The sequence below is a fragment of the Phyllostomus discolor genome, chromosome 13, assembly GCF_004126475.2.
Source record: "Phyllostomus discolor isolate MPI-MPIP mPhyDis1 chromosome 13, mPhyDis1.pri.v3, whole genome shotgun sequence".
NCBI lineage: Eukaryota > Metazoa > Chordata > Mammalia > Chiroptera > Phyllostomidae > Phyllostomus > Phyllostomus discolor.
In genome coordinates, this window is record NC_040915.2 from 71,328,133 (window position 1) to 71,355,118 (window position 26,986).

A 26,986-nucleotide genomic window follows, 5' to 3' on the forward strand; every position below is an offset into this window, starting at 1 on the left:
CATGTGGCTCTTTCCCTCACTAATGCCCGGCTCCCTTAGTCTCAGTCCTGACCCAGAGCTTCCCCGTGACCTCACCTCCGACTCCTCTTACAACAAGCTGCGTTTGCCGGTTTCCCCAAATTGTTCACCCTTCTCTCAGCAGCCATCCGTAGTCAGGGCAAGCGTGATCCAGGGGCCACCACCTCCCCTGGCTACATCACAAGTCAGGATACATCCTTAAACATGTCATGCACACCTTTTTTACCCACAAGGCGGTAGCGCAGCTATTAACCAGCTATAATCTAGCTACCAACTTGCCAGTGTTTTAAGAAGTATCTTAACCTGTATCATCTGCTTCTCCTCTCCCTCCAACTAGGGGCTGTGGAGGTCCGTGCTCTCTACCCTGCTTCAAGGCTACCACATTAGACAGCACAGCTCTGGTTACTGACCACACTGTTGTGGACACCAGCAGTATCCTGGCCTTCTTTGCCTCATGGCAATGGCCTGCCCATCATACCCTTTAAGTTACAAGAACACTTACATTGGATCTTACATTTAAATCTCTATTTAGTCTAAGAGATTTCTTATTTTCATTATACTTGCAAAGCAGACTTTTATCTTTGACAAGAGGAAAATTCTGAGATGTCCTAAATTAAATCACAGTGGGCCAGAGAGTGGAGGAAAGAGACAGGGTAATTATTCAGTTAATAGCTGGGGGGCAAAACCAACAAAAGACTATTCACATTCCTGAATGTATGTTGGAGCTTTGAGTCGACCTCTAGGCAGCTATCTAAAAAGAAACAGCAGACCACCAGACACCATGCATGGTGTTTATGCATGAACTTTCCAGACTGTGGCCCACAAGCAGTCAAAAAATTAGTAACATTTCTTCCTTACAGGCCAAGCACCTAATCTAGAGCTGTCTCTGCTTCACCTTTTCCTGCACCAGCCCCCTTATCTATGGCCAATGCAAATTCTTTCAAAGCAACTTCCATCTTTAAAAGAGCCCTGTCAGGCCCAGGATGGAGGACATGTGTCTTCTCCATGTAGCCCTGCTGCTGGTGGTTTTAGGGTAGGTAGACAGGCATGAGCAGATCAGGACAACAGGCGGGTATGGAATGGCACCAGGGCAGAAAGTCCTGGGCACCTAGCAACGGATACCTAGCAACCAGCGTCAGAAATGGAAGAGCAAGTATAGGAAATGTGTTGTTAATGAGGACCTCACCCTGAGGCACCCTTTCCTCCCCTAGATCATCTCAGGTCATGCAGGTCAGATCATGCCCCTGATCTTTTCTACCCTGGCATGTAGCTAGTCATGCGGTAGACCCTTCCCCCTTTAGAGAACTAGGGGTCTGGTTAAAAAGCCCCATGTGACTTCTATCCAATGACAGGAGGTGATGGGACAGGCCACCATAGGTCAGCTCAGGAGGAAAGCAGTTAACCCCTTACAGCAGTCAGTAGAGGCCACAACACTGAAAGGACACACCTGGGAAGCTGATGAATATTCCATTAGGACCCTCTCTCGAGACCTCCAGATGAACACCCTCAAGCCCAGAGGACCCAGTGCAGCCCCAGCGCAGCACATGCCCGGGGAGCATGCCCCCACTCTTCCTGTCTCCTCTTCTCCCCGCCACCACTGGTGCATTACCTTTACCTTTCTCTCGCCTAAGCTCCCAGGGCCCCTTCTATGTCCTCTGTAGCTTGCTTCCTGAGTTCATTTCTTTTACTGCTCACTTCTTCTACCTCTGTGAATTTGTAACTAAACTTTCTCTTACAGTTTGAGTCTTGGCTCCGAACTATTTCTTAGTCAGAACTCAAGAACTGAGGTTGCTGAACCAAGGTTTGGTCCGAAGCCACTGCTCTAACACCTGGTTTTGTTTTGGTTTTTACCACCAAAAGTTTAGATTGTCTCTCCAGGTCCTAGTCATTTTTCTGCCTAGCATATGGCTCCATGAATCCTTTCTTTTTGAAAAACTTTCAGTTGCTAAGGTTTTGGTTTGATATCTTTAACTTTTAATTATACCTTTAACGTGCTGAAAAATCTGTTCCTTTTCAATTTAAGTAATAAGCTGTGCCACTTCCCTAAGAATTCCTACCCACCTGCACTACCTGATAGGAAAGGAAAAAAATAAAGTTGTGTTATGAAGAACCTTAATATTAGGAAAAGGAATTTAGATATGATGCCTTAAGAAGTAAAAAAAAAATATTGAAAATTTCAGAGCTAAAAGGTGACAAATGTTGTAAGCTTTAAAAAAAAAAAAAGCCTAGGGCATTTACAACTTAGAAGGCCTAACTGAGTTCTCTGAACTATCTATGAATAAGTGACTTACTATTTTTGAGCCTCAATGTCTTTGTCTGTAACGTGGGGATAATAATACTCATCTGTATTTAGCAGTGTTCTCCAGAGAAACAGAACCAATAGGATGTGTCTATTGCTACAGCAGAGAGACAGAGAGATCTGCTGTAAAGATTGGTTCATGTGATTATGAAGGCTGACATGTCCAAAGTCTGCAGGGTGGGCTGGCAGGCTGGAGACCCAGAGAAGAGCCAGTGTCACAGTTCAAGTCCAAATTCTGTCTGCTGGCAGAATTTTTCCCCTCCAAAGGAAAGGGACTCCCTAGGAGAAATGACCATTTTTAAGGGTCACAGATGTAACAAGGATGTGGTGTCTTATAATGTTAAAGCAATTTCACCCCAGTCCTGCTGTTTGACCCCCTACAACAGCCTTGCCGTGGGGGTGCACTATAATCCCTATTCTATGAACTGGGTAACGGGCTCAGAAATGTTAAGTTGCCCAGGGTCACAGAGCCAGGCCTCACTCAGTTCTGTCTCCACATGCCCTGATCTTTCTACCACATCACACAACTGGTTCCAAATAAGAGGCACGGTGCACATCCCTTGTGAAGTGTTCACAGTTTAGGGAGCATCTATCCCAGCGTCGTCTCCTGACAGTGCTTGCTCTGCCACAATTGCCCCAGGAGGAGGAAGGCGCGCAGCCGCTGGAACGATGGCTTTATGTGTTCAGCGGACAATACCGCAGCCCGCTCTTCACCTTCCCGACGCCGAGCCAGAACTCGCTGCGTGGAAGGAAGGGTCCTTGTTTCGGTGTGTAAGGAAGGCCCTCCGTGACCCGGGCCCCGCCAGGCACTCTCGCAGACCTCATTTCCTCGTTCTCGCCTTTCCTCAGAACCTCCAAGCCAACCAAGGCTCCTTGTCCTTGCATAAGCCTGTGGGCCATGGACCCCATCTCACAGCCTCTATCCTTGCTGCTCATTCACCTGGGATTCTCTTTCCTCCGATCCCATAGGGCTTGTGTCTGTTAAAAAATAAAAAATAACTTTCTCCGGTGAAACCACCCTAATCAATCTAAATGTAATCTCATATACACACCCCCTACACACACCCCACACCACACATACACCCTAACCCCAAACATGCCACACATATATTCAACATTACACACATCTTACACCACACACATACCATACACCACATAGCATCCCCCCACACCCTACCTATACACCATACATGACGCATGTGCATATACCACATTTCATACCATATACACACACCCTACACCACACACACATGCCACACACCATATACCACGCCACATAATCATCCTGCACTACACACACCACACACCCTATGCCATGTACACACACTGCAAACCATATCGTATACACATAACCTATACCACACACATCCCACACACCACAAACCATAACACACACTACAACACGCACACCCTATGCCACACACACATGCACACCCCACACCACACATACCCAAAACACACACGTGCCATCTCTAATCCTTCTCACCTTGCCTTCCTTCCGCCCCATTTCCTTTATCACTACTTGGTAGTTCATCTTCTGTTCATTGTCTGTCTTCCCCACTAGCAAATAAGCTTCATGAAAGTATAAACTCTCTTCTTTTACATTGTATCTTCAATGCCTAGAACAGCACCAGGTACTTAGTGGGGACACAAAATGTGTTGCTGAATGAATGAGTGAACCAATGAATTTGTAGAGAGGATGAGGAGGGGTCAGAGGGTGCAGGGGACACCCAAGGGGTGCTCTGGTCCCTCTTCTTCAGATCCTTTCTCCTTTCCTTGCTGTGCCTCTCCCCTACTGCAGGCTGTAGCTGTGATCTCCCAAATGTTGACTCGAGTGCCTTGTCGTGAAGCTTGGGTCTGCTAAATATTATGGAGCCCTCCTGAGCAGAACAGATGCTGAATGTCAAGAGAGGATTTTGTCTCCAGAACAAAAGCAGGAAATACTCTCACCATTCTCAGCCTCCATGCATCAGGGTCCTTAAACAGAGGGAGTGGAGCTGGTGAGGAGTTTTCTTTTCCTCTCCTTCAGAGAGGGATGGCCACCTCTTCCCACTCCCTGGTTCCTTCTGGAACTTTTTCCAGGGAAATGACTGCCCCTTGCCCTCCACAGCACTGTCTCCCCATCTACCTTCCTCATCACCCCATGGGTGTCAGAGGCTGCGGGGAGAAGGGCAGGAAAGGCCATTTCACTTCCTTTTCTCCTCATCCAAAGGAAAGTGGCTTTCTAAGAGAAATATTTCTTTAAATATTTTAAAAGATATTTCCAAATGAAAAGTGCCCAGTACATAGTAAGTAGAAGCTTATTACACACAGGGTGGGCAAAAGGAGGTTTATGGTTGTGAGTATGTGAAACAGTTTATCCTTCCTTGTTTTATTATTTATTAATTATTGCATTATTTCCAGGGCAAACAAGTATAAACCTACTTTTACCCCACCTTGTACATTTCAAAAGAAAAAGCAATGAAATATTGCCCACCTCCCCGAGTAAGCTGGGGTGGGCCAGGAGGGGATAACCACTGAACATCAGGACCTTCATGGCAAGAGGAGGCAGAAAGCTCCATTTTCCATGCTGGGACCTCGGTTTGGAGTTGCAGGGCAATGCCTTTGACTGGCATTGGCTCATCTCCCTCAATGCCCTCATCCCCGCCTGACCCCAGCGACACTAGGTACAAGTCTCTACACAAGGAACTTTAAACAGGGAAAGAGGTAAGGCTGCCCTGAGAGGTCTGGAAAGGTATGGCTGCAGATCTTCCAGATCATTCACTGTCAACAGGGTGGTCTCTGAGCCCTGGAGCAAAGACTGCCTTCCAAGCAGAGAATCCGCTGCAGGATGGGCAGCAGAGAGAGCAAAGCTGCAGCCCCTCATTCACACCCGGTGTTCCTGAGAGCCCAGAGCAAGAAGAACAGAGAGCTGGGCCCCAGTGGCATGGACAGAGGCCAGGCAAGTCATTGCAGCCTCTCTGGGCAGGACAGAGGTGGGCGGGGGGCCACCTCCAGACTCCAGCACTGGAGACCCGCCCACCAGAGCTCTGAGGGCTTCACAGACACCCACACAGAGCTGAGGAGCCCTGGGCGGGGAGTCAAGGGACGGCTTCTATTTCCAGCTGTGTCACTGCTGACACACTGTGGGCCTCGGGCTCATGTTTTCACCTCCAGGGGGGTGAGGACACACCCTGAGACTGTGAGGACCAGATGAGGTGCTACACACAGACGCCGAGCATGGACCCGGGCCCCTCCACGCAGCCCTGACCCCACCCCACAGGGAATGACCCACACTGATCGCTCCCCCACCCCACCCCTCATGGTGCCGCAGTGCCCTTGGGGAGGAGATTCGGCCTTCCTGTCCGGGACAGGGATGAATGCCCACCCCCAGCTCTGCCCTGCCCCTCCAGTCCTGATTTTCACCTTTGACACAAGGTCTGGTGCAAAGGAGAGGCCTTGGGACAGAGGGGAAGCCCAGGCAGCGGGCCAGCTACCACGCCCTGGTCTGAAGTACCTGTCCCCTTGGAGGGAGCAGGACGAGCAGTAGGTTTCTGGGGCAGCTGTCTGGCGAAATGAGGTGGAGGCCAGGGGTTCTCTGGACCTTCTTTTCAGGTCTACGTGTTTGTTTGCTCCACATGAAGAAGCTGTGCCAAGGGCCGGACGGAAGCAGGGGGCTGAGGGTGTCATGGGGACACTGACAGGGATGTCCCACCACACCCCCATCACACCTTGTTTCTCTTGTTTCTCCACTTGCCCTGGAGCCCAGGAAATCATAGAGGGAGGGACAAAGGCATGTCTGCCAGAAAAGGCTGAGACAAAGCTGGTCTGCTGGGTGCAGACCTATCATAGGTATCACTGGAATCTCTGGGTGACCAGCCCTCTCTGCTTGCCAGGGACTGAGGGGTGGGATTTCAGTGCTAAAACTGGGACAGCCCTGAGCACACCAGGGGGCCAGGCAGCTCCCAGTCACAGCACCACAGCTTTGTTATTCTAAACCAGCCCTCTCTCTCTCTCAAATCCCTGGACTTCACTGGAAGCCCTTCAGCCCCAACATCTCCCTCCACTCCTACTGTGGCAGCACCTGCACCAGCCCCAAAGAGAGAGGGTGGGGAAAGTTTGTGCCTGTGTCTTGGGCACAAAGGACAATTTCAGGGCAGGACTAGTGTCTCTTATCTGAGCAGCTGAGCTGCAACAAGGGATGAAGGCAGCACCCAGCGGTGGGTGGGAAACCAGAAGAAAGCCCTGAGCCATTTTATTAAGTACCACCCACTTTTTAAAACAAATCTGGGCCCAGAGTCCCAAGATTTCCCCTTCGGGGCTCTGCCTGTTCCTGCTTTTTCGCTTACCTGAGAAGGCAGTGATGTTCTGCTGACAGCTGAGGCAGAGAGACATCTAACTCAGACCCAGCAGCGAGGGGGACCACACTCCCCTCCCCCAGGAGAGGACCTTCACACCCAGTGAAAGTCCTCCCTGCCCCAGGGAGCTGGGGTCCAGGAGCAGGGCTCCGCTGCCCAGGTCAGAACTTGTGTCAAAGAATCATAGTTCCTACTTTTAGAGCACTTTAGGCCTTTCTAAGAGCTATCATTCACATACCACCTCTCTTATTTTTTCAGAAGAGTTTTATTTTTTGTCAGTTTCGTTGAGAAATAGTTGACACATAACGTCATGTAAGTCAAATCAACACGTTGTACACCCTGAACATGTCACCTCTTGTCCCTCACAAACCCCGTGAGCTCCCAGAGCTTGGGTCAAGGTCATACGGAGGAGCCACACTGTGGTCAGGACTCCATTTGCTCCTCCTTCTGGGCTGTTGTGCTTTGCTTATAAACGCCATCAGCAAACAAGACCTTCCAGGCTCTGAGGTGGCCCAGGCAGACGAGGGCAGTGTCACAGGCACCGATGACCTGAGATGTGGTCTGGATGTGTGACCCCCAGTGGCCCCACATTAGCCCCACAGCCCAGCCCAAAGCCAGAGGAAACACATTACAGAACAGACTGCACCTGCAGACCTGTGGGCAAGAGCTCAGCAGTCTCTAAACACCTGCGCTCTCTCCAACACGTACTGAAACATAGCAGAGGTATCAGCTCTTTTGAAGATGCGTTTTCTAGAGCTTTTCCACATTAAAAAAGCTTCCAGCAGCATTAGCTTTTCTGAGTCACTTCCTGGTACATAAGAGCAGGGGAAAGTCCATATAGACCTGCCCGTGTTGAGAGTGGAAGAAAACACGGTGTTTCCCGCAGAACATGTCTCCCAGCTCTAAAGGAGAGACAGATGTAAAGAATCGGGGCCCCCAGTCAATTCCTGGGACCTTCTTTGAATCATTGTGTCAGAACCGTTCTTTTTCTCTTCAATTACAGTTTACATTCAATATTATTTTGTGTTCCTTTCAGGTGTACAGCACAGTGACAATCACACACTTTACAAAGCGTTCCCTGAAATTTTCAGCACCCACTTGGCACCACACATAGTTATTAGAATGGTATTGACTACACCCCTTGTGCTGTACTTTACATCCCCATGACTACCTTGTGACCACCAGTCCATACTTCTCAATCCTTCACCTTTTTCACCCAATCCCCCACAAGCCCTCCACTTGCATTTGCCAGCCTGTTCTCTGTACCTGCAAGTCTGCTTCTGTTTTGTTTGTTCATTTATTTTATTCTTTTGATCCCACATATCAGTGAAATCATATGGTATTTGTTTTCTCTGACTGACTTATTTCACTTAGCATAATAGCCTCTGGTCCATCCATGCTGTGTAAGAGTTCATTTTTTTATGGCCAAGCAGCTTTTCATTGTGTATATGTATCACTGCTATTTTATCCACTCGTATATTGATGGGCACTTGAGTTGCTTCCATTGCTTGGCTGCAGTAAACATACGGGTGCACATGTGAGGTCTGTCTGGGAACAGTCCAGCCATTGTTAATACAACAAGAACAGTTTGCATGACATCAATGTAACCTGGCAGCCAAGGAGAGCAGACTGGAACGCACATGTGTGAACAATGACAACTTCACTTTACTAGTCAGTGGGGGCAGTAGATGCCGCTGAGGTAGCATGTATACCATGTGGCTGTCACATTCAAAATGACTGAGTAGAGCAACGGATCTGCATCAAATTTTACATGAAGCTTGAACATTCCTCCTCAGAAATTATTCCGATGATATAGAAGGCCACAGCTATGGGAACCTGGTGATTAGCAGCTTCATCAGGACAATGCACCCTCTCACACATCACATCTTGTGCAGTTTTTTTGTTGAAACATCAAATCACCCAGGATACTCAACCCTGCTACAGCCCAGATTTTACACCCCTCAACTTCTGGTTTTTCCCAAAATTAAAATCACCTTTGAAAGGGAAAAGAGCGAAGACTGTTGATGAGATTCAGGTGAAAACAACTGGTCAGCTGATGGCAATTCCAACAAAGAATTTTGCAGAGAGTTTTGAAGAGTGGAAGAAACGCTGGGAGCACTGTGTGAGGTCCCAAGGTGCCTACTTTGAAGGGGACTGAGGCATCATTGTTCTATGTACAATGTTTCTTATATCTTGTATCTTCAACAAATGTATCTATTTTTTCTATTACATGAATGGATGCTCCCTGGACACACCTCATATCCTTTCAAATAACTGTTGTGAGGAGCTTTGGATATATTTCCAGAAGTGAAATCTCTGGGTCATAAGACAGTTCTATTTTTTTAATTTTTTAAGGAAACTCTATACTTTTTTCCATAGTGACTATTCTAGTCTTCAGTCCTACCAACAGTGAATGAGGGTTCCCTTTTCTCCACAGCCTCACCAACACCTGTTGTTTGTTGATTTATTAATAATATCTTACTGTAATTTTAACTTGAATTTGAATTTCTCTGATGATTAGTAATGTTGGGTATCTTTTCATGTCTATTAGTCTTCTGTATGTCATCTTGGAGAAGTGTCTATTCAGGTCCTCTGCTGATTTTTTAATTGTTTTTTGTTTGTTTGTTTGTTGTGTTGAGTTGTATAAGTTTTTTATAAACCTTGGGTATAAACCCCTTACTAGATGTATCATGGGAAAATATCTTTTTTTATTCAATGTGTTGTCTTTACATTTTGCTGATGATTTCCTTTGCTGTGCAAAACCATTTTAGTTTGATGTAGTGCCATTTGTTTATTTTTTCTTTTGTTTCCCCTCCCCCAAAGAGAGATATCAGGGGAAAAAAGTTACTAAGAAAGTTTACTGCCTATGTCTTCTAGGAGTTTTATGATTTTAAGCCTTACCTTTATCTTAAACCCATTTTGACTTTATTCTTCTATGTAGTGTAAGAAGGTGGTCTAGTTTCATTTTTTCATGTATTTGTCCAATTTTTCTAACACATTTTATTGAGTAGACTGTCTTTACCCTGTTTTATATTTTTTATTCCTATGTCAAATATTAATTGACCACGTGGGCATGGGTTTATTGCTGAATTCTCTAGTTTGTTACAGTGACCTATGTATCTGTTTTTATGTCATTACCATGCTGTTTTGATTACTACACCCTTGTAGTAAAGTTTGAAATCAGGTAGTATACTTTCAACTTTGTGTACTTTCTTATTTTTCAAGATTGCTGTGGCTATTCAAGGACTTTTGTGGTTCCATATAAGTTTTTGAAGTATTTGTTTTAATTCTGTGAAATACACCATTGGTATTTTGAGAGGAATTGCTTGAATCTATAGATTACTTTGGATAGTAAGGGCATTTAAAAAATGTTAATTCCTTCTATCCATGAGCACAGTATGTGCTTCCACTTACATGTGTCTTCTTCAATGTTTTTCTCCAGTGTCCTATAATCCTCTGAGGATAGGAATTTTACCTCCATAATTAAATTTATTTCTAGGTACTTTTGATGTAATTGTAAATGAGATATTTTCTTAGTTTCCCTTTCTGATAGCTTATTATTGATGTATAAAAATGCAACCAATTTCTGAAAATTAATTTTTTATTCTGCTACTTTACTGAATACATTTATCAGTTCTGGTAGTTTTTTGGTGGAATCTTTAAGGTTCTCTTATATACAGTAGCATGTCATCTGCAAATAATGACAGTTTTACTTCTTCCTTTCCATTTGGATGTCTTATCTTTCTTCTTCTTATCTGATTGCTCTGGAGAGGACTTTTGGTACTATGTTGAATAACAATGGTGAAAGTAGCTATCCCTGTCTTGTTACTGTTCTTCAAGGAATGCTTTTTATTTTTCCCCACTGAGTAAGATGTTGGCTATGGATTTGTCACATATGGCCTTCATTATATTGAGATATGTTCCCTCTGTTCCCGCTTTGCTGAGAATTTTTGTCATAACCCAATGCTAGATTTTATCAATTATTTTACCTCTATAGATATGAACATATAATTTTAAGTATTTTTTATTGATTATGCTATTAGTTTTCCCAACTTTTCCTCCTTTATCCCCCACCCTGCCCTCCCAACCCTCCAGCATTCCCCCCCCTTAGTTCATGTACATGGGTTGTACATACAAGTTCTTTGAGTCCTCTGTTTCCTATACCATTTTTTATCTCTCTCCATGTATTTTATGCCTGCTAATTATGCTTCTTCCTCCCTGTACATTTCCCCCCACTTCTCCCTTCCCACTCCGCATTGAAATTCCTCCATGTGATGTCCATTTCTCTGATTCTGTTCCTGTTCTACTTGTTTGCTTAGTTGTGTTTTCATTGTTTTTCTTTTCTTTTAGGTTCATTTGTTGATAGTTGTGAGTTTGTTGTCATTTTATTGTTCATATATTTTATCTTTTCCTTAGATAAGTCCCTTTAACATTCCATATAATAATGGCTTGGTGATGATGAACTCCTTTAACTTGACCTTACCTGGGAAGTGCTTTATCTGCCCTTACATTCTAAATGAAAGCTTTGCTGGATAGAGTAATCTTGGATATCGGTCCCTGCCTTTCATGACTTCAAATATTTCTCTCTAGCCCCTTCTTGCCTGCAAGGTTTCTTTTGAGAAATCAGCTGATAGCCTTACGGGAACTTCTCTGTAGGCAATGCTCTCCTTTCCTCTTGCTGCTTTTAAGATTCTCTCTTTGTCTTTAATCTTGGGTAACTTAATGATGATGTGCCTTGGTGTGTTCCCCTTTGGGTCCAACTTTTGTAAGACTATCTGGGCTTCCTGAAAGTCTATTTCCTTCACCAGATTGTGGAAGTTTTCCTTCATTATTTGTTCAAATAAGTCTTCAATTTTTTGCTGTTGTTCTTCTCCTTCTGGCACCCCTATAATTCAGATATTGGAGTGTTTCAGGTTGTCCCAGAGGTTTGTAAGTCCTTTCACTTTTTAAATTCTTATTTCTTCATTCTGTTCCAGTTGGATGTTTATTTTTTCCTTTTGTTCAAAATTGTTGATTTGAGTCCTGGTTTCCTTCCTGCCACTGTAGGTTCCCTGAATATTTTGCTTTATTTCATTTTGGGTATCTTTCCTTTGTTTTTTCATTTTTCAACCAAGCTCAATCCGATCTGTGAGCATTTTGATTACCAGGGCTTTAAATTCTCCATCAGATAGGTAGGCTATCTCCTCATTGCTTTGTTCTCTTTCTGAAGTTTTGCTCTGTTCTTTCATTTGGGCCGTATTTCTTTGTCTTGACACACCTGATAAGTTGTAAGGGAGGTGGGGCCCTAGGTACTAGCCAGGACAGGACGACCCTCTTTGCAGCGCTGCAGCCTGTGGGGGAGGGGCCAGAGAAGGAACACTACAGCTCCCTTGGCTTGTCTCTAGTCCCACTTTCCAATGGACTCTCCTGTGAGACTGGGAGTTTCTCCCACCATGGCAACCACCATGGTCCACAGTCAGCTCTGAGTCTAAGTTTTGCCTTCAGCCAGCCCCACCCGCCCACTCCACCACCTCACCTTGGTTTTTCTGAGCTGGCCCAGCCCATGTAGTTTTCCACCTTACTGGTCTGGTTGTTCTGGTTGATTTTTTTTTTAATTCCTTGGTTGTTGTCAGAGTTTTATGCAGTTTCATTTTCTGGTGCTTCTGGTAGTTTATTGATTTTAGATTAATTGTAACCTCCTTTTGGTTGTGTGAGGAAGTGAAGGGTTTCTGTCTATGCCTCCTTCTTGGCTGGAACCTGAAAACTGGACATCACCTGTAAGCCAGAGGACTAAGGAATAGCAAGACACCCCGGACACACTGCACCCTGTGTGGGGATCCCAGCACTCCCTGCCCCTCTGTCCCCAGCAGTTGACCGGTCATATAATTTTTAGCCTTCATTTTGTTTATGTGGTGTATCACATTAATTGATCTGTGAATATTGTACCGAACTTACATCTCAGGAATAAATCCCACTTGATTATGGTGTATGTCTTTTTTTTAAGATTTTATTTATTTATTTTTAGAGACAGGGGAAGGGAAGAAGAAAGACAAGGATAGAAATGTCAATGTGTGGTTGTCTCTCACGTGGACCCCACTGGGGACCTGGCCTGCAATCCAGGCATGTGCTCTGACTGGGAATCAAACCAGCAACCCTTTGGCTCACAGCCCATGTTCAGTCCACTGAGCTACATCAGTCAGAGCCATGGTGTATATCTTTTAAATTTATTGCTGGATTTGGTTTGCTAATACTTTGTTGAGGATTTTAGTATCTATGTTCATCAGGGATATTGGCCTATAATTTTATTTTATTTTTTTAGTGTTTTATCTGGTTTTGGAATTAGGATAATGGCAGTCTCATTAAATAAGGTTGGGAGTCTTCCATTCTCTTGAACTTTTTGTAATGGTCTGAGAAGAATAGGTGTAGGTACTTCTTTGAATGTTTGGTAATGTTCACCTGCAAAACCATTTGGTCCAGGACTATTGTTCATTGGGAGTTCTTTATTACTGCTCCAATTTTATTAGTTGTAATAGATCTGTTCATATTTTCTGTTTCTTCTTGATTTAGTTTTGGGAGATTGTATATTTCTAGGAATTTATCCATTTCTTCCAGATTGTTCAAATTGTTGGCATATAGTTGTTCAAAATATTTTCTTTCAATCTTTTGTACTTCCTTGTTGTTTGTTGTTACTTTTCCTCTTTTATTTCTGATTTTATTTGGATTCTTGCTCTTTTTCTCTTGATGAGTCTGGTTAAAAATGTCTTAATCTTGTTTATCTTTTGAAAGAACCAATTCTTGATTTCATTGCTCTTTTGTATATTTTTTAGACTATTTTGTTTATTTTCACCCTGACCTTTATTATTTCCTTTCTTCTACTCATTTGTGGCTTTGTTGTTCTTTTCCTGGTTCCTTTAAGGGTAAGGTTAGGTTGTTTACTTGAGATTTTTCTTGTTTTTTGAGGTACACCTGTATTGCTATGAATTCTTTTAGGACTGCTTTTGCTGTGTCCCATGGATTTTTTGTTATTGTGTCCCCATTTTCATTGGCCTCAAGTTATATTTTGATTGCTTCCTTGATCTCATTTTTAACCCATTCATTGTTTAGCTTCTGTGTGTTTATTTTTCAGGGGTTTTTTTTGTAATTGATTTCTAGTTTTATAACATTTTGGTCAGAGAAGATGCTTGATATGATTTCAGTATTCTTAAATTTGAGACTTGTGTTATGTCCTAAGATGAGGTCTATCCTAGAAAGTGTTTCATGTGCACTTGAAAAAAAAATGTATATTCTGCTGGTTTGGGGTAAAAGGGCTCTGAAGACATGAATGAAATCTATCTGATATAGTATGACATTTAAGGCTGCTGTTTCCTTGTTGAGTTTCTGTCTGGAAGATCAATCCATTGATGTCGTTGGGTGATAAAATCCCATATTATGACCATATTACTGTCAACCTTTCCCTTGATGTCCATCAAGATTTGCTTTATATATTTAGGTGCTCCTATGTTGGGTCCATAAATGTTTACAAGTGTTATGCCCTCTTTTGAATTGATCCCTTTATCATTTTGTAGTGACCCTCTTTGTCTCTTACTATAGCCTTTGCTTTAAAGTCCATTTTGTCTGATATAAGTATTGTTACCCCAGCTTATTTTTTCACTTTCATTCTCATAAAGTATCTTTTTCTACCTCTTTACTTTTAGTCTGTGTGTGTATTTCATTCTGAGGTGGGTCTCTTCTAGACACCATATATGTGGGTCTTGTTTTCTTATCCATTCAGCTACCCTATGTTTTTTCATTGGAGCATTTAAGCCATTTACACTTAAAGTGATTCTTTTTTGGTACTTATTTATTGTTATTTTGTTCTTTACCACTATGTTCCTCTTTTATTTCTTCTTCTTTTTTTCTTTTTTCTATTTTTTTATTTTAATCATTGTTCAAGTACAGTTTTCTCCCTTTTACTCCCATTCCAGCCCACCCATTCAACCCTCCCCACTTCCTTCCCATTACCGCCCTCCCCCTAGTTTTTGTCAAAAATATGGAACGCATCACGAATTTGCGTGTCATCCTTACGCAGGGGCCATGCTAATCTTCTCTGTGTCATTGCAATTTTAGTATATGTGCTGCCAAAGCAAGCACTTATTTCTTCTTCTTAAAGAAGACCCTTTAACATTTCTTATAATTCTTGTTTTGCTTGGTGGTAATGAACTCCTTTGGCTTTTTTTTTTTAATCTGGAGAGCTTTATTTCTCCTTTAATTTTAAATTATAGCCTTACTGGTTAAAGTAGTCTTAGTTGTAGGCCCTTGTTTTTCATTACTTCCAATATTTTGTGCCAATCTCTTCCGGCCTGAAATGTTTATATTGAGTAATCAGCTGATAGTCTTATGGGGTTCCCTTGTAGGTATCTACCTGTCTTTCTCTTGCTATTTTTAAGATTCTCTTCTTGTCTTTAACTTTTGCCATTTTCATGATCGTGTGTCTTGGTATGGGCCTCTTTATGTTCATTTTCTTTGGAACTCTCTGCACTTTCTGGAATTGTGTGTTCTTTTTCTTCACCAGTTTAGGACAGTTTTCAGTCATTGTTTCTTCAAATAGAGTCTCAGCCCCTTGCTCTCTTTCTTTTCATTCTGGTACCCCTATGATGTGGATGCTGTTATACTTCAGGTGTCCCAAAGATCCCTCAAACTATCCTCACTTTTAATTTTTTTTCTTTCTGCTACTTTGATAGGATACTTCCTAATACCTTGTCTTCCAAATCACTGATTCAATTCTGTGCTTCATTTAACCTACGATTCATTCCTTCTAGTGTAGTCTTCAATTCAGATATTGTATTCTTCATTTCTGACTAATTCTTTATGGTTTCTATGTCCTTTTCCATGCTGTTGAAATCCTCACTAAGTTCCATGAGCATCCTTATAACCCATGTTTTGAACCCTGTATCTTGTAGGCCACTTGCCTCCACTTCATTTAGTTCTTTTTCTGGAGATTTCTCTGTTCTTTCATTTGGGCATGCTTCTTTGTCTCCCCATTTTAGCTGCCTCTCTGGGTTTGTTTTGGTATATTACATTGGTTTGCTACTTCTTTCAGTTTTGATAGGGTAGCATTATGTCAGAACCCAGTGGCTCAGCATCCCTGGTCCCCTAAGCTGGGCACTCTAGAAATGTCTCTTGTGTGGGTTATGTGAATCTTCATGTTGTATTTGAGTCCTGATTGCTGTGGTCTGTTCATGCATGGGGTCTACCCTCAGGCTAACTGACTATGGGGATCCACCTCAACCACAGCATACAAGCTGCTGTACAGGTACAGACTACATACACAAAGCAGAATTAGCCTCAGCAGGGTCTGGTGCCCTGCTGAGATCTTCTTTTGGATGTGCTGCTGATCACCTTTTAGATATGCTGCTTGTGGAGCTAATTAGATCCTGCTCTGATGTTTTCTGAACACTGCCATTGGGTGTGTTGGTCTTGGAGCCTCTTGAGAGGGACTTCTGTGTAGGTCAATGTCAGATACTGCCTGTGTGTGACTGGTCTTGTTCAACCTGTTTGGAGCTATAAAGTGATCCAGTTTTGTGACTGCCTTTGCAGGATTTTGGTATTCATGGGAAGAGCCAAGCTGTGCACCAAGGCCAGCTTCCACCATCACCAAGCCCAGGGGCAAGTCAGCAAAAGGCACAATGCACCCTGGGTTCTGCTTCCACCTGCTGGTTACCTGTTAGGCTCAGTCACTGAAAGAGCTTCTAGTGGGACACAAGTTACATGAGGTAGTTTCTCAGTAAGTTGGCAGTAGGGGCAAGTGGTATTCACCAGATTCACCATATTGAGGGTCTTATGTCACTCAGCAAAAGTCCCAGGGCACACCAAGGCCAGCTGCCCCCTGCTGGGTTTCCAAAGACCTTTGTGGTGGGACAGGGTCTCAGGGAGTCATCAGGGAGAGGCCAGCAGCATTTATTAGGCTTAAACAGACCAAGAGTTGATTTTGTGAAGGAAGGTTTCTGCATCAGTCATGTGTTTGAGAGAAAAATGTCCTCTATCCTAGAGCCACACAACACAGTCTGTTCCAGATTCTGCCTGGACCTCCTTGAGAGTCTGAGCTCTGTGAGGTCATGCCTCCTGGATGGATAGTACCAGTCAGGCTCACAGGAAGGTGAGCAGAAAGGCTTTTGCCCCAGAGCCACACAACCCAGTCTCTGACCCGCCCTGAGTCCATGTGGACCTCTACACCCTAGGCCCAGGCAACTGACTCCTCTTCAGGGTGTGAGCTCTGCAGGGCAGTGTGACAGGAGTAGGGAGGGAGGGCTATTGCATTTCCCCAGGCTGATGCAGTTTGGAGGGGAGTGCTTGACCCAAGAAAGATGACGACTGTGGCATGTGGGGGAGAGGGACTCAGCACAGGGACTCTGACAGCTGTCTCTTCAGCTCTCTCCCTGAAGCCACACAGCCCAGTCTTTCCTCACACAACTCTTGTCCACTCCAACCTCCTCTCCCGCCACCAGAGCCCAGAGTGAGTGTCTGTGAATCAAATTGTGTGTGCTGGCCCTTTAACAGGACCCCTGGGTTACTAGCAGACTCTTGTTTCTCCCTGGTGGACAGAAGCCTGCTGATTTTCACAGCCAGATGTTATGTGAGCACCTCTTCCCAGCTCTGGCCTCTCCGCATATCCCTCCAGGCTCTCAGCCTCCACTCTTGGGAACAGTGTCAGCCCTTTTTGTGTCTACACCCTTCCTGTCTGTCTTGATGAGGTTTCTTCTATAAATCCTTAATTACAAGACTTCAGTTTGTTTTAATTTGGTTATTCTGGTTGATTGCTCTCTATTTCAGCTGTAATTCCAGTTTGGTCCTGGGAGCAGGTAAGTATAAGTTCCACCTATTCCACTGCCATTTTGGATCTAGACCAATTCTTATTCTAAATAGAAAGCACAATCCTTGACGGCAAACTGGAGAGTCTGGCCCATGGGCCTCAATCCCCACACACTGAGCATCATTGTTTAGAGCAAGGGGGCTAATTCAGGCCAACTGAATGGAACCCTAGGTCCTTCTCTTACAAGCTGGATGGGCTTGGAGATTCAAGTCTGTGCCTCAGTTTCCCCTTCATGAATTGGGGTTCTACATAATGCCCATAGAATTGTCATAAGAATTAGATGACTGAAAACAAACGGACCTTTTAAAAGAGTGCTGGCTTGTAGAATATGTCCCATAAATCTTGGCTGTTATTATTACTATGCACAGAGTGCATGGGCTGAGGTATTCAGAGGGGTTTCACATGTATTACTTTGTCTTAACCTTTTTTAAAAAGCCTGAAACTAATGACATTGATCCCTATTTTTCAGATGAGGAAATACAGGCTTAGAGAGGTCATGGGGAGACTGGGGATGAAGGCAGGACTAGAGAGCCAAAGACGGAGATTATTTCTCTCAGTTTGCTTGAAACCTCCCATGCCTTCTCAACACACTGAGCCTGGCATAGCCTGTGGGGCCCTTCACCAAGCCCAACTTTGCTGGCTTCCTCAGGGCCTCCTCATGCCACCCAGACCTTTCCTTTCACAGTGTCTTCATGTATGGTTGTTCCTCTTCTCCAAGCGTTTACCACCCAGCCACATACTTGGCTGGTGCGTCCTCAGGGACCACCAACCCACAGGGTAACTGTATGAATGAGGAAAAAGTATATACTTTGTCCTTGTTTGTCATCCTCCTCTAGACTCAGTGAGAGCAGAAACTACCTGACCTATGACTGTCCCTGGCACATAAGATGCACAAAATAAATATGAATTACATGAATGAATGAATGATCAACAGATCCCTAAATTAACGAGGTTACCTATCAGGATTCTGACAGCATCCCTGATTAAGGTAAAAGAACATTGCTAATGAGACCTTTAAAAGGGCACCAACCAGAAGATCAGAACCTACTAATAGTGCTCCATATCGTAATCTGAATTTTCAAAATAGTTGCTGACACCACAATATAAAAAGTAGAAAATTGATTTTCTTGCTCACAATTATTTCTCTAGTGATGACCACAGTCTCTGACATATGGTAGATACTTAATATATTTTTGTTAAATGAATAAATGTTCCTAACAGGTATGGTTTCAAAGCAGTCACATTTCTGTGTTTAAGCGAGAATACTATTTCCTTGATCAAACTGGATCTGCAAATTATTGGGAATCTCCCTGGAAAATCCAGGGTCTGAGCATTCGCACCTCAGGGTATTGAATGGGTAGATCTTGTTGCCATACTCCGTACAAACAACAGTAATACAATGCACACAAAAAGCACAAATCATCTCATCCACATTCAGTCTCCACCATTTTTCACGATATGTCTGTTGGAAAATACCTTTCCTGACCCTCAGTTTACTCATCTACAAATGAAAGTAATAAGAACACCTACTACCTAGGAAAGTTGAGAGGATTAAATTAGGTATTAACTGGCTCATAGTAAGCAGTTATTATTATAAGTGCTTAAATAGTGGCATTATTTTAGAAGAAAGGTATTTAAAGCTCAGAGAATTTACAGTAGGAAAATGTATATACAGAAAAAATCATGAAATTCCTTGAAATGTGCAGTCCTGAGAGCATTCCTTCCCAATTCCACACCTCCCGCAATCAACTATCCACTTCAAGTGAATTCTGATTGAAATTATAAAAAAAAAAAATTGGCAACAAGAATGTATATTGCCAAACAAAATGTGTTGCTTTTAAAGTGATTTTGGAGCCTCAGTAATTAGTCTAGCAAGTTCCAAAGATACATTCTGTAGTCATCATTCAGTATTTGTTTCCTTTGGTTATCTGCCTCTCTAAAAAAAAATAACAGTAAAAATAAACTGGGGGGAAACATCTGTTAAGAAGCTACCTGGGACTGAAGAGATTCCCCACCCCACCCCCTGCCCAGGCCTTGTTGAGCTCTGTATTATAAGAAAACCCACTTGGATCCCACATTCCTTCTTCCTGCCAGGCTGCTCCTGGGTCACTTCTCAGCTCTTGTGGCTGCTGAAACAAGACAGATGCTGCTACACAAAATAGCTCAAGAACATACCAGAACCTGTTACTTGCAGCACTTGGAAAATTTGACATTCAAATATGCAAATATTTTATGGCATGAAGAGAAAAGAGAGAGAGAGACAAGGAGCTGGAAAGTCACATTTGAAATGAAACATAGCAGAGATGTAAGCAAACTGGAATTAACACTTCGGGATTATAATTAAACTGGTGCTATTATCCGAGAAGAGCACACGATCCACTGCGTCTCTCGGGACTGCGGAAGCCCGGGACGCACGTGGTGCCCAAGCTTCAGCGCCACCAGCGATGGCGATGGCGTAGCTGTGCCAGAGCCAGCGCGCTTCTCCTCCTCCTTTGCCGAAAGCACCGTGGACACAAAAGGCAGCAGGAAAATCAGAATCCTGCTTTACTCCATTCTCAGCAATGCAACATTTAAATTTATTTTTTAATGTGATGTATTTAAAAATGAAGATTAAAATTCTGCCAATCGCGAGAACGTCCTCATACACTTTGAGCTGGTGTTGCAGGAGCTGTGAGGGAATGAGCCAAATCAATCTTACTGTCTCCAATGGTGAAGGGAAAAGAAAATCAAACCAGAAGTCCAAAACCAATCTGGGTCACACCGTTAATAGCTGAGCTATTTTGATCAGTCCCTTAACCTCTTCAAGTCTCTACTTCACATCAGTAGAGTGAGTCCACATGTTTTCAAAGTTGCCTTCCAGATCCTGGATTCTGTGAAAGACAGTAGTGGCAAGATTTGAATCAAGACAGACCTGAACTTCAATGATGGCTTCATTATTTACTCACTTTTTTTTAAAACTTGGGCAAGTTGCTTAATAGCATGAGTCTCTGGTTGTCATCCGTAAAACAGAGAAAATAATAACTCTTATCTCACAAGGTTGCTATAAAGCTTAGATGCAGTTATGTAAGGAAAGCATTTGACATAGAGTAAAATGTGATTTTAGTCCATCTTTCTTCTAATTTCTTCTTCTTTGTGATGGAAGCCAGCAGATACAACTAGATGAGATGAGAGACAGTTAGCAACTGGGATACCTGCAACATTCACCTCATCAATACTGCGTTCTAGTCAACTGAGGCAACTTTTTAAAAAAATTTATTTATTCTTAGAGAGAGGGGAAGGGAAGGAGAAAGAGGGTAAGAAACATCCATGTGTGAGAGAAACATCAATCGATTGCCTCTTGTACATGCCCCAAATGGGGACCAAACCCACAGCCCAATCATGTGCCCTGACGGGGAATCCAACTGGTCACCTTTCACTTTGCGGGACGACGCCTAACTCACTGAAGCACTGTCGAAGGTCTGGATTTAGATCCAGTCACACACAGGACTAGTCACTTAATTGAAAGACCATCCATGCCCCTTTTAACTTATAATTGGCCATCCTCTGTGCCGAGGGCACCTCTGATGCCCTACTGTCGTCGGGTGGTGAGTGTTTAGTGAACAGCAGTTATCTTTTAATACTAATCTAGCAATAAAGAGTGGACCTTACTATCTGACTTTCCCCTCCTTCTATAAGTCACACAAAGATATCCAGAAATATTTTATTTTAACTTTATTTGTAATGTGATCCCCCTTGTTTGACATAGACACTGAAATTCATTGAATTAATTCATCTGCTTTTACTGGCATTTGCTCCATATTTTTTTAAAGATTTTACTTATTTATTTTTAGAGAGAGGGGGAGGAAGGGAGAAAGAGAGGGAGAGAAACATCAACGTGTGGTTGCCTCTCATGTGCCCCCTACTGGGGACCTGGCCCACAACCCAGGCATGTGCCCTGACTGGGAATAAAACCTGCGACCCTTTAGTTTGCAAGCTGGCACTCAACGCACTGAGCCACACCAGCCAGGCCTACTCCATATTTTTGAATACTGAGGCATACTACTTACCAGGCACTATGCTAAGCATTCAAAATAAATAAGAGGTATATTGCTCTGGTTTGGTAGGATAAAGGAACTCTGATTTGTCAATGGGCTTGGCTACATTAAAAGACATTACTGGAAAGGACACAAGGAAAGAAACCTAGTGCTAGAGGAATACCTTCTATTAGTTATCTATTGCTGTTTAACAAACTACTCCAAAACCTAGTGTTTTAAAACAAAAGCATTTATTATTTCCCACAGCTTGTAGACTCCAGGAGGAATCCAAGAACCACTTAGTGAGAGAGTCCTGGCTCAGAGAGTCTCACAAGACTGCAGTCAGATGCCAGCATGGGCTGCCGTCATCTACAGGTTTGATGGGGGCTGGAGGAACCACCTGTGCTGGCTTCCCCCAGAGGAAGTTATCTAAGAGAGCAAGGTGCCAGCCACAATGCCTCTTGTGACCTAGTCTTGGAAGTCACACTCTGTTACTCTACAGTTTCCTACTGGTCACAGAGGTCAAACCCATGCAGGAGGGGACTATGAAAGATGTAGGTGCAAGTGTGGATCGTTAAGGGTTCTCTGGGAGAATGACCACCACTCCAGTTGAAAGAGAATCCTAACGTTTGGCCATGGAGAGGGACGCTGGGGCCTCAAGTCTAACCAAAGACAAAAGAAGAAAGGAACAAAGCTATCTACTGGGATGCAGATCAGAAAAAAAGTCAAAACTCTCCAGTAAGTTTCACCCTGAAGGCAGGGGTCCTGACCACCAGCAGCCTAACCACCACCCCGCCCCCACCCCCACCCCCACCCACACACACACACATATACAGGGAGGACAGGCAGGAAGGAGACTGTGGCGGGTCAGAGGCTGTGGTCAGAGAGGGCAGCAGCAGAAAGGAGAACGTGTGCAATGCAACTGTCTGCAAGGAAGCTCCTGGGGCACAGAGGGGAGATGGGAGGGTCTGCAGGTGGACAGGGGCCCACCTCCCAGACTGTCAGCAGTGGCCGTCTTTCATCAAAGGAAAGAGCTCAGCCCTTGCCTTTAGTCCAGCCCCAGGCTGGAGTTCTGGTCTTCCTTCCTTTGTTCTACATCCCAAGCCCCAAAGTCTTCTCTCCACATGTGATCCTAGGACATTCCCCCAAATGAAGCCTTTATAAGACCTTTAATTGGGAAGTTTTACCTGGACATCAGCCTACATGGGGCCCATCAACTTGGACCCTGAAACTGGGTCTGGCCAGATTTTTTTTTCCCTTTAGTAATATATGCAGTAGGGGTCGAAATTAAGAAATTATAATAGTGTTATCCTGTAAGGCACCATTCCTATGGCCCAGTTTTCCCACTAAGCAGATCAATTTGGTGTCCTCAGGCTCTGTTGCCTCACCTGGGGCATATCCTTGAGGGAGCACCTCCTGGCCTAGAGGCCCCATCTGGAAGTCTGTCATGGGGCTGCCCACACTGCTAGTGCTGCATGGTATCCCATGGTCTCTGCTCTGCAGTGAGGCCACATGTAGGGGGTCACTTGATCCAATGAGCAGAGGTAATTATGTCCCAGCTGCCTCCTTGAGAAGCTGACAAGTAATTAAGCTGACCCCCTCTCTCTATACTTGGTCCAGCCCTAAAGATCCCACATGAAAGAAAGGTAAGGAAGGAGAAGAAAAAATTGCCAGTCAGTGCATTACTCTCCTTCAAGGCTGACAGCAGAGAGCTGGTGTGATCCCCAGGGATCCCCAGCTCTGTGAAAAGAGATCTTATCTGAGAGATTGGTAGGTTGTGCTGACGCTGTTTACCCTGGCGAATAATAAAATCAGGCCGATCTGCTCAGAACCACCCGGATTCTTTCCTTAGGGAGAACACGGGCAGAGGCAGCTGACCGGGAGATGCAAGGGCAGCTGGAACCCTGTCATTCATGAAAATAATGTCATTTGACAAAAGAAACCTGTGGAGATCTCTGACCTCAGCTCCCCTGGGGGGAGGGCTTCTCCAACTGGCTTCCACACCCTTTGAGGGCCCAAGGTAGCAGTCTGGACTGGCCAGGATGCTGTGAATCCAGCCCAAAACACATTATGCAAATAGTTGACCTGCCAGAGGATAAGTGGAAATGCAAATACAGAGGACAGCGGACAGCATTTCCCTAAGTCCTTGGCCCAACAGAAAGATGATTCACCTAACACAGCAGTCCTCATTCAGGAACAGAGCATCTTAGTGGCCTGGAGAAGCCGCCAGGTGCTTCCCAGCTCCCCAGCCTCTGCCCCAGTGCCTGGCAATCACCGTAGACTCACATGGGAGACCGTGGCCTCTGCGTTTTCCCTTCTGTGTAACCTTGCTGCCTAAGATGGACGCAGTCATCGCACTTTTCCTGGGAGTTCTAAGAAGGTGCCCAGCTCTACTCTGGGCACCTTGCTCTGGGTTCAAATTTTGCCCTGATTTACAGCCATCTTGTCTCCACTATTCACTTTGTTTCTTCCAGCATAATGCTCCGAAAGACAAGTATCTGCATATTTTCCTCTTCAAGGAGAGAGGAAGGATATCTGTCTATAATCCCTTACCTAATGGTCTAGCAAAGGCCTCTGCCCTGAGAAAGGGGTCGAATAGAAGATAGATAGATAGATAGATAGATAGATAGATAGATAGATATAGATACATATACACAAATTCTAAGGAAATAATATATTATAAAAATATATATTTAAAGAATATTTTAAAAGGCAGACATCCCCCCAAAAATGAACAGTAAACCTAAATAGGCAGTTCACAGAACGGAGTATCCAAAGGCCATTAAACACAGAGTAGGGCCAAAGGAGGTTTACAGTTGTTCAAATGGAAAACAAGACATCAATTAATAAGTAGTAACACGAGAATAAACTGTCTTGCGCACTCACAGCTGTAAACCTACTTAGACCCCACCCTACGTACAAAAACATCTCAGCTTCCAGTAGCCATCACGAAAATGAAAATTAAAACCACAAAGAGACACCACCACACACGTATCAGAGAAGTTAAAATTAAAAGGAGTGGTAACATAAACTTTTCACCAGGACGTAGAGCGGAGGGAATCTCACAGGCTGCTGGCAGCAGTTCCCCCCCTCCACAGTACGGCCGAGGCAGGAAGCTGTCTGGCAGCCTCTAGTGAAACCGAACCCACACGCGTACTCCGTGACTCGGCAGCCTTACTGCCAGACACAGCCTTGCAGCGGTGCGTGCACATGTCCTCCCAGAGACACACACCAGAACGGCAGAGCAGCAGCATGCTTCTGAATAATGACTAAAACCAACCCAAAGGTTCATCACCAATGATACAAACAAGTTATCACACTCACATAATGAAATACTCTTCACCGATGAAAATTAACAAAGTACATCTACACAAACAACATGAATGAATCCCAGAAACATAATTATCAATAAACAAAAGTACATGCAAAGCATACATACTGAGTGATGCCATTTTTATAAAACTTATGTACATATAAGCAAACCTACTAGTCCTTAGGGATAGAAGCTTGGGTGGGTTTTATAATAGAAATATTTATCATTACCTCTGGGATGGTGGGAGAGGGGGTGACTGGAAGGGAGGAGGAGAGATTGGCTGCTATGGAACTGACACTATTTTCACTTTGGTTGGTGCATATTTGGATTGTTATATTTGGGGCAGGGGTTGTTCTTTTTTATTTTTTAATTGTTTTTATTTTTCAATTACAGCTGACATACAATATATTAGTTTCAGGTGTACAGCATAGTGATTAGACATTTATATAACTTATAGAATGATCACCTCAATAAATCTAGTACCCACCTGGCACCATACATAGTTACTACAATAGTATTGACTATATTCCGTATGCTATACTTTTCATACCTATAACTGTTTTTGTAACTGGCAATTTATACACCTTAATCCCTTCCCCTTTTTCACCCTTCTCCCAGCCCTTCTCCCATCCAGCAGCCATCAATTTGTTCTCTGTATTAATAATTCATTGGGCTGACCATGTTTGTTTTTCACATTGTTCTGTTTGTGTGTATAGTTAACAATAAAAACAGTAAATTAAAGAAATCATCCCTGGTTGGTGTGGCTCAGTGGATTGAGTACCAGCCTGCGAACCAAAGGGTTGCCAGTTCGATTCCCAGTCAGGGAACATGCCTGGGTTGTGGGCCAGGTCCACAGTAGGGGTTGTGTGAGAGACAGCCACACATTGATGTTTCTCTCTTTCCCTTCCCCTCCCTTCACCCTCTAAAAATAAATAAATAAAATCTTTAAAAAGAAGAAGAAATTATCCTTCCCAGCCCCACATGCTCCTTATGGGAGGTGGGTTAAGGACACAGGTGGGCTCAGATCCACCCATGATTAAATCAAGGCTCTTTTTTTACCACCTATGTTGCCAGGGCCAGATATTAACCTCTGTAAGCCTCAGTTTCCTTTTGCATATGACAGAGATAATAGTAATTAATTAATAGGATGCATAACAGGGTGGGGTGTCCTAGAACATGTTGAGAGCCCAGCAAGGTGCTAGAACAGGGACGGTACTCATGAATGGTGGCGGAGAGCGGGCAGAGTGGCAGCAGTTGTCGCATGTTGCTCTGCCTTGATCTATTCTGCTTATACTATGAGAGAGTGGAAAGTACTATGAATTTGGGATTAACTTGAGAAAGCCATTTGTCTTCTTCAAGATTCAGTTACTTTATATTTAAAACAGGATAAATATACCCTGGCCATGTGGCTCAGTTGGTTGGAACACTGTCCCATGGACCAAAAGGTCCCAGTCAGAGTTCATACCTAGGTTGCAGGTTCAATTCCCGGTCTGGGCACATATGGAAGGCAACCAATCTCCTTCTCTCTCCCTCTAATTAATAAACATGATCTGACAAGTGTGGCCAGTTGGTTGAAGCATTGCCCTATAAACTGAAAGGTTGTGGGTTTGACTTCCAGTCAGGGCATGTGCCTAAGTCTCAGATTCCATCCCCAATCAGGACACCAATGGGAGGTGACAGATCCATGCCCCTCTCTCTCTCTCACTCTCTCTTCCTCTCTCTCTTCCTTCCCCTGTAAATAAATAAACAGAAAAACAAACATACCCTTGGGTGAGTGTTTAAAAAATAAAAATAAGTAAGGTGGAGGCATAGGTGGACGCACCGTACCTCCACGCACAACCAAGATTGGAACAACAATTTAGAGGCAGAATAACACCCAGAACTGACAGAAAATTTATCTGAATGGAAATCAGACAGCCAAGAAGTTGAAATAGACCTGTTTATCCAGACCGGTAGGAGGGGCGGAGACAAGCAGCGAGGTGGGCATGGGTCGAAGCAAGGAGAACAGGGAGAATTGAGCGCATAAGGCAACTGGGAGCACGTAAGGCATCTGGGTCACGCAAGATCACAGTGGGTGGACCCTGAGTACACAAGCGGCAGCTGGCAGACCCAGTGAGGCAGCGATTGTGGAGCAGGGCAGAGCTCGCAGCCAAGGATCCCAGGGAAGGGACTGAGGTC

The 26,986-nt window shown here is 44.0% G+C and overlaps 1 long non-coding RNA gene and 1 other non-coding gene across 2 annotated transcripts; one reads left to right on the plus strand and one right to left on the minus strand.

The window, feature by feature from the left end:
- The first annotated feature begins 1,627 nt into the window (after positions 1–1,627).
- Positions 1,628–26,986, plus strand: LOC118497857. The gene is made up of 3 exons (XR_004900366.1): positions 1,628–1,805; positions 15,195–15,200; positions 26,976–26,986. It is a non-coding gene; the product is annotated as an uncharacterized LOC118497857 (long non-coding RNA).
- On the minus strand, positions 14,657–14,763 carry LOC114510524. The gene has a single exon (XR_003685686.1). It is a non-coding gene; the product is annotated as a U6 spliceosomal RNA (small nuclear RNA).